This window comes from Marmota flaviventris, chromosome X (genome assembly GCF_047511675.1).
Source record: "Marmota flaviventris isolate mMarFla1 chromosome X, mMarFla1.hap1, whole genome shotgun sequence".
NCBI lineage: Eukaryota > Metazoa > Chordata > Mammalia > Rodentia > Sciuridae > Marmota > Marmota flaviventris.
The window spans coordinates 3,751,749-3,765,710 of NC_092518.1; the positions used below are offsets into that span (position 1 = coordinate 3,751,749).

Below are 13,962 nucleotides of genomic sequence, written 5' to 3' on the forward strand. Positions count from 1 at the left end.
GATGAAGAAACCGAAGGTCCAGGTGGCTGAGCCATTTTTTTTTTTAAAAAACAAAGACAGATTTATCCAGAGATTTATTAGCACAATGTGTGTGTGTGTGTGTGTGTGTGTGTGTGTGTGTGTGAAAACTGTCAAGAGTTTAAACTTTGAGGTTTACAAAGAAAGAAGGAAGGAGATAAAGAAATAAAGGAAAAAATCTTGCTGGTTAACCTATCGTTAACAAAATAGTACATTAAAAAATAGTATTCAAACTAAAGACGGAGGTATTTATTTAAATATTGGAGGATTGAGGCTTCTCCAATTAAAGTATGTTTAGATCAACTTTTAAAATGGAAACAAATTTGAATTGTTAAAACTGAAGTTCTTAAAATCAAAAGTTACAATTTTGCTTTTGAGTCTTATGACTGTATACCTAGTAAGCTTATTTAATTTAGAAAAGTTAAAAAATATTAATGTAATATAAATATAATATTCCACCACTGGAACTTCAGATTGAAAAGAAAGCAAGATCTCAAATTTTCTGTGTCAGGGTGGACATTTTAGTGTATGTGATGATTTTTTAGGAATTTGTTAGAATTGTACTGCAAATTGTTGAGAAATAGACTTGCATCTAGAGCTGGTAAAATTAAGTAAGAAAACATCTTATCAGTATCTGTACTTGACAAGAAAGTGATTTGGGGGTTGGCGTTGTGGCTCAGTGGTAGGGTGCTAGTATGTGTGAGGTGCTGGGTTCAATCCTTAGCACCACATAAAAATAAAATAAATAAAATAAAGGTATTGTGACCATCTACAATTAAAAATATCGTTTTTTTAAAAAAGAATGTAATTTTGTGCCAATGTACTCTAATGATTCCTAAAATATAATAGCCTTAGGTTAGTGGGTATCAGACTCCTTCTAGATCACACAGGGTCTGAGTTAATTTTGAGATGAATTTTCCAGAATATTCTGGGAAGCCAATACATGTCTACCAAAAGGGAAATTCAGAAATTCAGTGTCTCCCCAGGCATGGGGTCATCCAACTCTGCCTTCCTTCTTCCATCAATGCGTGGTCTCCCTTCCTTCTTAACCAGTCCTCTGGACCCATATCACTAGCACCCACTGACCTCTAGAATTTCCCAGGGAAGTCCAGGGGCTAAGCTCCCTTGCACCGGTGACTCACCCCACGGACCAGGCTGAGCCCATGTTCTTCCCATCTCCTTGTGCACTTCGATGGGAATTTCTTCCACCCACGGGGAGACACATTATTTCGTTTTGTTGAATTGTTTAATTCAAGCCATCTCCTTCCACGCTCTTGTTGAAACCACTTGGGTTATGACCACAGGACACTCAAGAGGCGGGAATCACTGCCGTTGGCCCGTAACCCAAGAATCACGACACCGTGGGTAAAGTTGGAAGAAATAAAACCAAACCGTGGTCTGAAGGCATGAACTAATAGTGGGGTCCTTCGTCTGTGAACCAACTAACTGTAGCCCTACACACACAACCATGCCTATTGGATGTGTTAAAGATGGAGACACTCAACCACTGAGCCACATCCCCAGCCCCATTTTGTATTTTATTTAGAGACAGGGTCTCGCTGAGTGGCTGAGCACCTTGTTAAGTTGCTGAGGCTGGCTTTGAACTCGCGATCCTCCTGCCTCAGCCTCCCGAGCCATTAAAGTTTACTGAGCACTTATTAAATGAGTCATTTAGCCTAATCTCCTTAAGAAATACTCTGAAGCTGATCCGAGCATTGTCATTTATTTCTCAGATTTAAAATATCTGTATTTAAAATATGTGTCTGTATTGATTAAAACGTTGGCAGAGGACACATGTAATAGCTACCGGAGTTTTGTTTTTAAGAGTTCAGATCCAAGGTCCTTCCGTGTTAGGCAGCCTTTAAGATGCCCCTAAAGATTCCTGACTTCCTGGTATTTACACTCTTGTATAATTTCCTCCTTTTAATTGAGGACTAGACTCAGAAACTTCCTTATAACAGACAGAATATGGCACAGGTGATAGCAAGCCATTCCCAAGATTAGGTTATAAAATACTCCTACTTCTGTGTTTGATCTGTTCCTCTGTCTCCTCTCTCTCTCTCTCTCTCTCTCTCTCTCACACACACACACACACACACACACACACACACACACACACACACACAGTATTGACTCAGAGGGAACCCAACCACCAAGGAAGTAGAGAATGTCATTTCCAAGACGAGGTTATAAAAAGACTGTGGCTTCTGTCTTTGTTTGGGGTCATCTAAGTTTCCCTTCCTTCTTCCATCAATGTGTGGTCTTCCGTCCATCTGTCTCTCTCTCTCCCTCCTTACGCGCTCTGAAGGAAACCAATCATCAGGGGAGTGGAGAGGCATGACCCAGAACCATCCAACCAAGCGGATCCCACACCCCCAACTCCCAGGACTCCTATGAGATGAGAGATGCTTGTTCTTTGCTGTTTTGTTCTAGGGCGATTTGTCACATAGGAAAATCTATCCTGTAGCAATAACAACAAAACTTGGTTTATCGGATGAGTTTACAGAGAGGGCAGTCACCACTCCCCACTCCACTTTTTGCTCACTCCAACTTGTAACTTGTTCTAGCACCCGAGCAACATGAAGTTGATCGCAATTAGTCAACTTCAACGCGACACAAGCCAAATATACCCATTCTTTGGTGCCAGAGGCAGCATCAACAGAGAAACACTATTTTTTTTTCTATCTGAATGGTGGTCCAAGGTCATGATCCTTAAGTCAGTTCTCCTGTTGGAAAAATGGAGATGTGTCTGTACTGATTAAAATGTTGGCAGAGGACACATGTGATAGCTAACGTACATTTCCATCCAGAGTATGGAAGGCCAAGAGGGTGGGACACTTTGGATAATGTCAGATAGAAGGCAGGAAGCACTTCTGGTACCTTGACATTTTAATCAGTGTGAGACAATACCTGACGCTTATGCCGAATGCTTCTTTTGGAGAGTTCACAGAAAAGAGGATGAAAGAATTGGGTGGCCGTGTCCCCTGGGTCACCCTGTTTATGTCACCCAGCATCTTGGGTTCGTGGAGGAGGATGTGAGTCCTCAGGCAGTTTCTGAGACCTCTGGATCCATGGGAATGCCTTGGGACACAAGAGTTAATAGACCCAGCAAGCCAGAGCTGGCAGACATGTGTGAGCTCTGGGCTACATCACCCCGATGCTCTGCCAAAGCCCAAAACCAAGTATGATGAAAACTTCATTTAGTTGGTGTTGACACAGATTAAGGTCTAATTTTGCTTCATTTTTTACATGATCCGACCTCGGGGAGGATTAAGCACAGTCGTCCTAGAACTCCACAGTGGGATGAGTTATGGGGCAAAAATGTGTTGAAAGTGCTCCAAAAGACCTCCCACGTGGATGCTGGTGTGAGTGGCAGCGTTGGGTGTGGATCCCTTTAAATCATGCATCTGAACAGATGTGGGGGCTTCACCCCTCCATACTGTGGTTTCACATATAGCAGAGATTAATCACCTCCAGGGGGCTATTCTACAACATGATTCCCAGCGGGAAAGGGGACATTTGAAACACTAACTGGACGATTTACAGTCTGTGATGAAGTAGTCACTTCAGTGCCAGCTGTTACACATCAGGCGTGTTCACGCAGTGCAGAGCTCACGGGGGCACGGAACTTGGGGTGATGTGAGATACTTCCTGTTGGTTGGTTCTGTGAGAGGACCTGGGGAATGGGATGGAGGTGGTTTTAAGTAAGAACCGTGCACACAGCTCGAATTCTAGAATCTGAAAGCCATGAACTCCCACATTCCACGGTGTAGTTAGAAGATCATCTTGTGCAATCAGGGAAGAACATCAAATAAGGGAAATCCACTTTTATACCAGGCTTATATGATTTATTTGGATTTCAAACTTCAACAGAAAGAATGCTACCAAAAAAATAAAAATAAAAATAAGGTGGTCTGTAGGTAACTCTCATGTTAAGCATTGTGGTTCCATAGGTTATAAGGCAGAAAGTATGTATGGTCTGTCCTCATTATTCATTGACACTGTCTATGCAAGTTTGCCTTCTGTTATGTTTTAGATATATGGTGGCCCCCAGAACTCACAGGTGAGACCATACAATAATGTTTAAAGGTGAAATTATTACATTAGGAGAGGTGTGGCTTAATTACTGGATTAATCCACCAGTATGGATTAATTAGTTGGTAACTATAGATACGTAGGTTGTGGCTGGAGGAGGGGGGTCCCTGGGCTGTGCCTTTGGGGTCTCTGTCCTGTCCCTGGTGAGCAGAGCTCTCTCTGCTACCTGGTACCCTGTCCTGAGCTGCTCTCCTCCTCCAGGCCCTGCCGCCATTTTGTTCTGCCTCCCCTTGGGCCAGAGCCAGGGAGTCAGCCCAGCATGGGCTGAACCTCTGAAATCATGAGGCCCAAATAAACTTTTCCCCCTCTAAGATGTTCTTGTCAGGTCTTTTGGTCACAACAATGAGAAAAGTAACTAAAACAAAAATACCTTCTTGCTGAAATTTATTTAAGGCCCTATAAATGTTCATCATACTTTCATGGTCATCCAGAGACTTGTGCAGAGTTGTAAAGCTCTTGAGTAGACCAAGATCCATGCTGCTTGCATAACCGCACTTTTCACTGGTGATTTTGCGATTTCAAAATGGCACCCCAACATAATGCTTATGTGCTGTCTGATCTTCCTAAGCATACAAAGGCTGCAATGGACCTTACAGGGAAAACGGGTGTGTCATCTGAGCTTTGTTGAGGTATGAGTGATGGTGGTGTTGGCCATGCAGTCAATGTGAGTGATTCTATGATATGTGATAAGAAGGTATCTTTAAACAAAAATACATGAAACAGAGTCATGGATTGATTGGTTGATGAACATGTGGCCAGATGCTTGTAGACACCAATGCTCTGATTTCTCTAGGGTCAGTAGTTTAGATTTTAATAATTCAGGGTTCATGGTGACTTTGTAGGACATTACCACCACAGTAATGGAAATCGAATGTGTTTGGACGTATTTGTGTTTGTGTGTGTGTGTGTGTGTGTACAAATATGTGTATGTGTATAACACTGTTGCAGGGGACATGCTCAAGTGTCAAGGGATTACAGAAAATCACCACACCCAGGAAAGAAGGTCAACATGAAACATGGACGTAACTCTACTGCGTGGTCATAAGCACACAGAGGTAAAATCCCGTCTTCTTCCTTTGCTGACCTTGGTGGACCTCAGGTTGGCCCTTCTGCCCTCTCAGCAGTTGCCTGGCCGCTAACTGTTCACTGATTAGTTTCAGTCCACTGAGAACTAATTGGAAAGTGATGGAAGAGTTCTCTTGGATATTCTAATGCCAAAGATTCTAGGTAGAGGTAGGCTTGTTGGTGTGGTTTAAATATTGAGGGTCCTTCAAAATCTTATGTGTGAGACAATGCAAGAAGGCCTAGAGGTGCAATTATTGGGTTATAGGAGCCTTAACCCAATCAGTGGATTAATCCACTTGAGTGGATTAATTGAATGGCAGTTGTAGGCAGGCAGGGTGTGGCTGGAGGAGGTGGTTTCCTGGGGACATGCCACACCAAGCGCGAGCCCTCAAGCAAACTGTGAATTCTGGGTGACGAAGTATCAACGTGGGTTCATGGATTATATGCAATAAAGACAGAAACATTTTTATGTACAATCAGAATAAGTAGAAATGTTTGGCTATCATCCAAAATGTTTGAACACTCTCGTGAAATTGCTAGTCACTCAAAAATCCTTCTAGAAGATTTTTAAGGAATTCAAAAAGTACAAGGACTCAAAAAGAGGTCCATATAAAAATGGTTTTTATACCCAAGTAATACTCAGAAAAATATGCAAATAAATTGCATTTGCAATAGCAAACAAAATAATTATATTCCCTGGAGTAAACTTTACAAGTATATGAATGGAAAATGTGAAGAAAACCATAAAGCTAAAGAAAACTAAAGTGCTTCAGAAAAATGAAGGCGTAAATTGTTACTGAGATGACACAATATTGTGGAAATGTTGATCCTGCCACAGCTAATTTACAGAAATTCAAAACATCCTCAGCCAAATTTTTCCTTTGTTGACTTGTAAAATTCATCTGGAGGGAAAGAACAGCCAAAAAAATAATAATAATAATAATGAAATGAGAAATTACAGGGGTGGGGGGGATTGCATAGGAACATGGAATGCTATAAACTTTAAGCTAAAGAGAAGAGACAGAACCAAGAACAGACAGAGACCTCTAAGGCCAGGATGGTACCCGGTGGGTGGATGCAGAATCCTTGCGCCTACCAAGACAGGCATGGAAACTGGATCCCTACCTCACTCCACACAATGAACCGCATTCCAGATACATAAAAATGTACATGTCGAAAACAAAACTATAAAAAGTGACTTTTTTGCAATATCCTGTCATTTGGGGGTATGACAATAAAAAATGAAGACCTGAAGACCAATCCTGACATTTGCTTTATTCTCTTTGGAAATGTGCTGTATGCAAGTCAGCGAGGCTTTTAGCTGGAAACAGACGTTCCCACGTCAGTAAGCATGTTTATTTCTGCTGTAGACTATCTCTGGAGTGTCCCCCGAAGGCCCATGTGTTAAGGGCTTGATCCATAGGTGGCGCTATTGGGAGGGGGTGGGGCCTTGAAAAGGCGGGGCCTGGCGGGAGGTCTTTAGGTCATTGGCGCCTGTTCTTGAAGAGGATTGGGGAACCACCACATTCTCTTCTCTCTTTTCTGTTTCCTGGTCAGGCGATGAACAGTTTTGCTCTACCATGGACTCCACCGCAGACCCAACACAATAGCAGCAACTGATCAGGAACTAGAACCTTCAAAACTATGAGCCAAAATTAACCTTTTCTCTTTATAAGTTTGCAAGACCATCTCAGGCATTTTGTTACAACAATAGAACACTGACTAACCCAGTTATCTACCCCCCAAAATAGCCTTTGCAATCAAAAAACTATAATGGATAAAGACATGAATACACAACTTCCAGCAGAGAGTAAGTCAACCAGTAAACATATAAAAATATTCCAACCACACACACACACACACACACACACACAAATACTCAGAGACTTTACTTTTTTTCCTAGTATTTTGGCTTACACTTGACAGTGTGGTGATTTATATTGGTTTAAAGGGGCCACAGATGATCTTAGTGGTATTATTCATTTTGGAATAATAATAGAATAATTTTCTAATAATAATCTGCCCTTATAGGCAATCTTAGTAATATTATTTACTTTCAAATTTATAAAAACTTTCACAATAAACATACTCTATAAGCTCAATTTAATACTGTATATACATTTTGCTAATGTAATTTACTTTAAATAATCTAGCCTAAGGAAATATTTGCAAAATTAGTTATTTAGAAAATATGGGTGAATATCAATATGTAGAGTCAATAATCCAGGTGTCTATCTTCAATAGAGTGGTAGGAAAAGCATACAGGTTTATGAGAAAATGATTAAATAACGTATCTTAAAATCACCTATTGGATGTGCACCCTGCTCTTTGAAATGTGATTTTGGCAAGATGGGAGTGAAATATTGGAAGGTGAATGTGTGAAAGGAGCCAGTCTTTCCAGACGTCCGTCTCCAATGTGTCTGTGGCCCCACCACAAAGAAGAATGTTGGAGCCGGTGTTCAGCTTAGAATGTTTAAAACTTATCTCTTTGTACAGCTCTATTACTTTGAGAGGGAGAAAAGTCATGCACAGTTCAAGCCAAACTCAGTAATGAGAAAGTCATTTATTCTTTTTTTTTTCCCTGAACATTTTTTAAAAATTCTAATTTGTTATGTGTGACAGCAGAATGCATTACGATTCATAGCACAGATACAGAGCACAATTTTTCATGTCTCTGGTTGTACACAAAGTAGAGTCACACCAGTCATGTCTTCATACATGTACTTAGGGTGATGATGTCCATCTCATTCCACCATCTTTCCTACACCCGTGCCCCTTCTCTTCCCCTTCCCTCCCCTTTGCTCTATCTAGAGTTCATCTCATCCACCCATGCTACAACCTCCCCCCATTATGAATCAGCATCTTATATCAGGGAAAACATTCAGCACTTGGTTTTTTGGGATTGGCTAACTTCACTTACCATGATATTCTCCAATTCCATCCATTTACCTGCAAATGCCATGATTTTATTCTTTTTTAATGCTGAATAGCATTCCATTATGTGTATATATACCACATTTTTGGTACCCATTCATCAACTGAAGGGCATCTAGGTTGGTTCCACAGTTTAGCTATTGTGAATTGTGCTGCTATAAACACTGATGTGGCTGTGTCCCTGTAGTGTGCTGTTTTTAAGTCCTTTGGGAATAGACCGAGGAGTAGGATAGCTGGGTCAAATGGTGGTTCCATTCCCAGTTTTCTAAGTAATCTCCATAGTGCGAGAAAGTCTTTTATTCTAGAAATATGACTTTGGAAGGCAAGATACATCTGAGCAATGAATAGCTAATATTTAGAAAAAACTACTCCAAGCTCAAATCTCAACTATTCCTCATGAGTTCTCTAGTTAAACAGAAAAGCCTCCTTGGTGGAGGGAGAATGGAGCTCAATTTGCTAGACTTTTGCAACTTATTTCAGCAAAGGTGTTACGATGAGGATGACTGTACTAACTACATCCAGAACTTTTCTCTGTTTGGACTACGAGGAGGGGTGGTTCACGTTCACCAAGGCTCAATTAGTTCCCTTATGGAACAAGGAGATCAACATATCTTTTTTTTTTTTAAGAGAGAGAGAGTTTTTTAATATTTATTTTTCAGTTTTCGGTGGACACAACATCTCTATTTTATTTTATGTGGTGCTGAGGATCGAACCCAGCACCCCACGCATGCCAGGCGAGTGCGTTACTGCTTGAGCCACATCCCCAGCCCTCAACATCTCTTTTCCGGACACATGCTATTTGATATTCTCATCCGTGTCGTCTGAACACTAAGATATCGTCTGGGCAGAGTCTTTAAGAACAGTCATGAATTTGGCATCATGTCGAACACCAAGTCTCCAAGACTCTGCATCTAATTTGTAGGTCAGACCATGGAGAGACCGAAGAGGGTCTGCATGGGGGGCTTTGTGTCCATACATTAAATTAGCGGAAGCTGCCAGTCTGGAAGGAAAATAGGAGTGAATGATTGGGACAGAGGAAGGAGGAGTGTACCTTCTGTGAGGCACCTATGTCTCCTAAGCACCTTTTCCTAGATACCCTTGAAATTTCATTATAACTGTGTGTGAGCTGGACTGACGTGGTCTCCGTCACGGGCAACCCAAGTGACCTTCGCCATTCATTTTCGTGTGTTTACAGCAAGGCAGACATAGCACCGTCCTCGGGCACACGGATAATGAGCGTCATAAACGGTCTAGGCAAAAATCAAACCATTTGCGAGGCCCTGGGTGGACTTTATTACACACCCCGTGTTCTAGGCATCCCGGGAGCAACTGTAGCCAGAAAATTGCAGACTGATGGCGTATGAGTGTGTTATTTTTATTATTTATAGAAAAATCACACGTTGAATCCAGCTTGTGATTTTTTAAAGACGGAGAGTATTTTTCAGGGAATGGCTGATCCCACCCAGAAAAAGTTTATTCAGAGAAATTCTGAAACACATTCAAAGCAAACCAAGCCATCCGACGTCATCCACCTTACCTCCAGGTCAGGGTGCGCTGTTATTTGAGGCATGAGAGCTGTTAGCAGAGCATGGAGTCCTGGGATGTATTCATTCAACCTTCCAAATTTGCTTGGAGACTGAGTGTTCTGTTGCTGGGGGACTGGAACTGCTTTTTCTTGTGTTTTCTTTTTTTCCTATTTAACTCATTTCAATTTTGATCCGCCAGACCTGGCCTTGAATCTGTGTTGGATGTGCCTGTGGCTCGCTAGCTTCTGCCCGTGGCTGGATGCCTCCTAAATTCTGTTCAAGCAGATGTGTGGAAATGCGAGGCTAACGTTATGCTAACAACCTGTGACTTCTGTATTTTTTTCTATTCCATGAAAAAGGTACTTACAGGTTGTTTACCCGAGACAGTCAAAGGAGGTACCACAGAAATGACAGATGGCATAAGAACATTTTGTGTTATAAAAACGGTTTCACTTGATCAAGATTAGAGGATGACAGGAAGTCACAGCTGTTCAGATGTCAGGCAAGCTGGGGGTATTAAAGCATTTTTCAAATGATGCTACATAGACCTTGTGTATCAGTGTCACATGGAGCGTACATGGGGGTGTTCTTCATCTTGCAAATTCGGAGACTGAAATCTTCGGGGCTCAAGAGTCAGAGCAAAGTAACGGGATCTATTAGAGTAACAGAAAGAAAGCCGAGCTCCCAAAGAGGGAGGGTTCCCAAGAGACGGATGCCAGGGGGTGTCTGTTGTCTCGGGGTTTGTTAAAAGGCATACCTGGTGGTTGGCACAGGTGATTGACAGGTGAGGGATCTAGCACGGACCAATTAAGAGCTTTAAGCTCTGAGTTTAATAAGCCAATCAGAAGTGCATGATTTTAATCCCATTTGTGTATAATTAAGAGAATAGTTTCCAAGCCTAATAAGCCAATCAGAAGTGCATAATTTCGATCCCTTATGTGCATAATTAAGAGGACGCGTCCACCCTTGCACTTTGAGAAGGTAGGGGAGACGACACACTTCAGGTCGGGGTCTGCTTTGTGGTCAGCTGTTGCTAAGGGTAAGGAGACGGGTAGCTACAGAAGAGCTGTGGTGGTTGAACTTGTCGGGGTCAATGACAGGATGTCCCCCAGTGCTGATGTGTCCTCGGAGAATGACAAGGTCTCTTCCCTCTCCTGTCTGCCTGTGGGAGGCCTACCTCTCTGCCCCTTCCTCAGCAGTAACGCGAGCGAGCATGCTTTTGACACCTCAGTATTAATTTTGTTAGTAATCGACGTGATTTCGTTTGGAGTCTGAAATTTTCTCCACTCGTAAAATAAATTCAAATTACGGTTTTTCAGGTATGGTACAAATGTGTAAGATCCAACACTTCGCCCCTTGCCATGGGTAGATGATAACCATAAAGATAAAATTTAGAACGTTCCTCTGACCTACACAGTTATGCACAAGTTTCCAACTCTTTCTTCTGCCAAGACCAGCAGAAGAAAGAAACAAAGGAAATGACACACAACCTCAGAATTATAAACTGCACAGAGAATGCTCATAGAAGAAATGCTCACACTGGCATAAATCGAGGAAAATCCAAACTCTAGCAGCCGAACAAAGGACACCATTGTAACCTATCAATCAAACTGAAAAAAAACTTAGCAAAGAAATATATAATGTTAGAGATAGCGTGAAGAAACACATTTCTGCACACTATTGGTATATGCACAGTGTGATTCAAGAGAAGATTCATTTAAAATTTGAATTGCCAGGACCGAACAAATTCTATGACTATTTTTCAGATATTTGTATCACGAGCACACAGGATAAATGCACGAGATAATTCTTTGCCGCATGGTTTGTACAGCCGTACTCGGTAAATTCCTGGGCCCCTGAGAGAATAGAAGTGCTTAAAGCAATTACACATCCGCATAGAGACATGTTAAGAAGATTGTTAAAAATAGGAGAGCATCTCCATCGCCCTAGAAAACTGTTCATTATGTTTTTAAATGAAAACAGTGACTAGTACAGAAAGTATGTCTATTTCGTGCAATTATTTTAACAAGTATGCCCCAAATAATGTGTACTAGGTCAAACACATTAGTTGTCTTTGAGACAGTAAATGGATGAGGGAGTATTAATCAAAGAGCTATTTTTCTTTTAATTTCTAGAATTCTTATTCATTAAATTTGTTGTGCAATCATAAAAAATAAGTGATATTTTGTCTTTGATGAAGGACATAAAATTGTAAAAAATCCTTTACTTCACTCTTTCTCTTTTTCTCTTGGGCACTGGGGATGGAGATCAGGGGCACTTGACCCTTAAGTCACATCCCCAGCCCTATTTTGTGTTTTATTTAGAGACAGGGTCTCAACTGAATTGCTTAGGGCCTCGCTTTTGCTGAGGCTGGTTTTGAACTTGTGATCCTCCTGCCTCAGCCTCTCGAGCTGTTGGGATTACAGGCATGAGCCACCAGGCCCGGCTTCTTTAATTAACTCTTTAACTCTCTTCTCCCTTCTCTGAAAATACTGTAAATAAAATGCAATGTCAGCATGCAATTGGGAAATTTAGATGGTGTAATTGGGTAAATTTTTAAAACATGTAATGCAAATATTACCGTTTGATTTAATTGCTAATCTCTGTTCCTACTCATTTATCCTACAGACCAACTTCCAAAATGGTAATGACATTCAGTTTGAGATCTGTCTGTTGCTCTTGTGAACACACAAGCCCTAGGATCACAATTCTGTTACCAGGACCAAAGAGAGTATTCACTGGTTTCCACAGCCGGACCCTTCTGCAGACATACATGACTGACAGATGCACTGGATGGAAGGAGCTAAGTCTCTCTCACTTGTGGGTGGTCTCAATGGCATGAGGCGGATCAAATGATGTTGTGTGGGCATGTGAATACGGCATGATGATTCCCACTCCCATGTGTAATCACGATGCACCAATAAAAAAATGATCTGCACAAAGCTTGTCCGAGTGCTAAGTCTTAACTGCATTTTTGGGAGGTTCTCCTACTGATTAGGAAGCACAAGTCCTCGTCTATCTTCTTTCAAAAGCAAATGAGGGGGATAAATTCAGCCAAGGGCAAGAGCCCAGCTCACTGCTGATGGACAGGTTGGCTTGTATCACGCAGGCGCGGTGACGGCAGGCTCAGAACAAAGCCGTGGGCCCGCTGACTCCTAGAGTGAATGCAGACAAGACAAGCAGGGTTTGGAAATGTCCACTTTTGAATGACGGGAATTTCATTTTATTATGTGGTGAAATGATTAAGAAGTACCTGCAACCAAATTCAGAAAGACATGCCGGAGTCAGCCAGTTCCTGACTGTCCCTCTGGCACATTCCGCCCACATTATTATTCCATATTTTCTAATCGTGTCCCTTCGTACTTGCTCTGTGTTTATTAAGCTCTGTCAATCCATTTTTCCTCTTGTGTTATCAACTGTAATGTAATATGCTGCGTATTTCTTTACTTGCACATTTCCCCATGGCTGGACGTTTTGCTAATTGGGGCTATTTCTTAGTTTGAATAAGACTTTGACAAATATCTTTTGATATTAATAAGTCCATGATACTTTGAGATCTTTTAATATTTAATATCGGCAAGATAGATTTCCAGATGTGGAACTGCCAAGTGAAGAGGATACAGAGTTTGGCCACTCGATGCACATGGCCCCAAAGCTTATCAAATTACAACTTATATCCACTGCACGCCTCTAAGAAACCAAAGAGTCCTAATTCTCAAAATTTTGAATGGACCCAACAAATTGAAAGCCAGATGTTAGTCTTTTTTTTTTCCAATTGAGGTTGAATTCTTTTCCATTTTTTTATTATTATTTCTTTTAGTTATGTATGGATACATGTTAGGGTCTGTAAACAAGTCAGGATGGCGCCTGGCATTTTGCCAGGGGGAGTGGTTTGTGAGGTGGCGCCAGCGAGCCATTAAGTGTGGAGATTCCTTATTGGTTGACTGCTGTATCTAGTTTATGCTAATTAAGATAAGCTGTGTGGAATGTACATATACCCCTCCTGTCCTACAATAAAGGGCTTCCAGTCCTGCTGTATCAATCTACGCAAGTTCCTCGTCACCCCCTGGTTAGTTTGCTGCAGCCAGACTGCGGCAAATACATACCTTTAGTTTTTTTTATTTTTTTATGTGGGGCTGAGGTTCGAACCCACTTCCTCATACGTGCTAGGGAAGCGCTCTGCCACTGAGCTATAACCCCAGCCCCTCTCCATATGTTTTTGAAACCATATCTAGTTCCTAGTTTGTGTGACAGGTTTATTTTAACAAACAGAACCATTTATTTCCTTTATAGTTGTCTTCTGGAAGATTTTTAAAAAAGGTCT

General features: G+C 41.5%; 1 long non-coding RNA gene across 1 annotated transcript in view; it reads left to right on the forward strand.

The window, feature by feature from the left end:
- The window catches only part of LOC139703244 (uncharacterized), a 49,509-nt gene extending 37,011 nt beyond the window's left edge, over positions 1–12,498 (forward strand). The window contains exon 3 of the long non-coding RNA XR_011705643.1: positions 12,267–12,498. This is a non-coding gene — a long non-coding RNA (uncharacterized lncRNA). The remainder of the gene's footprint in view (positions 1–12,266) is intronic.
- Positions 12,499–13,962: the final 1,464 nt, after the last annotated feature.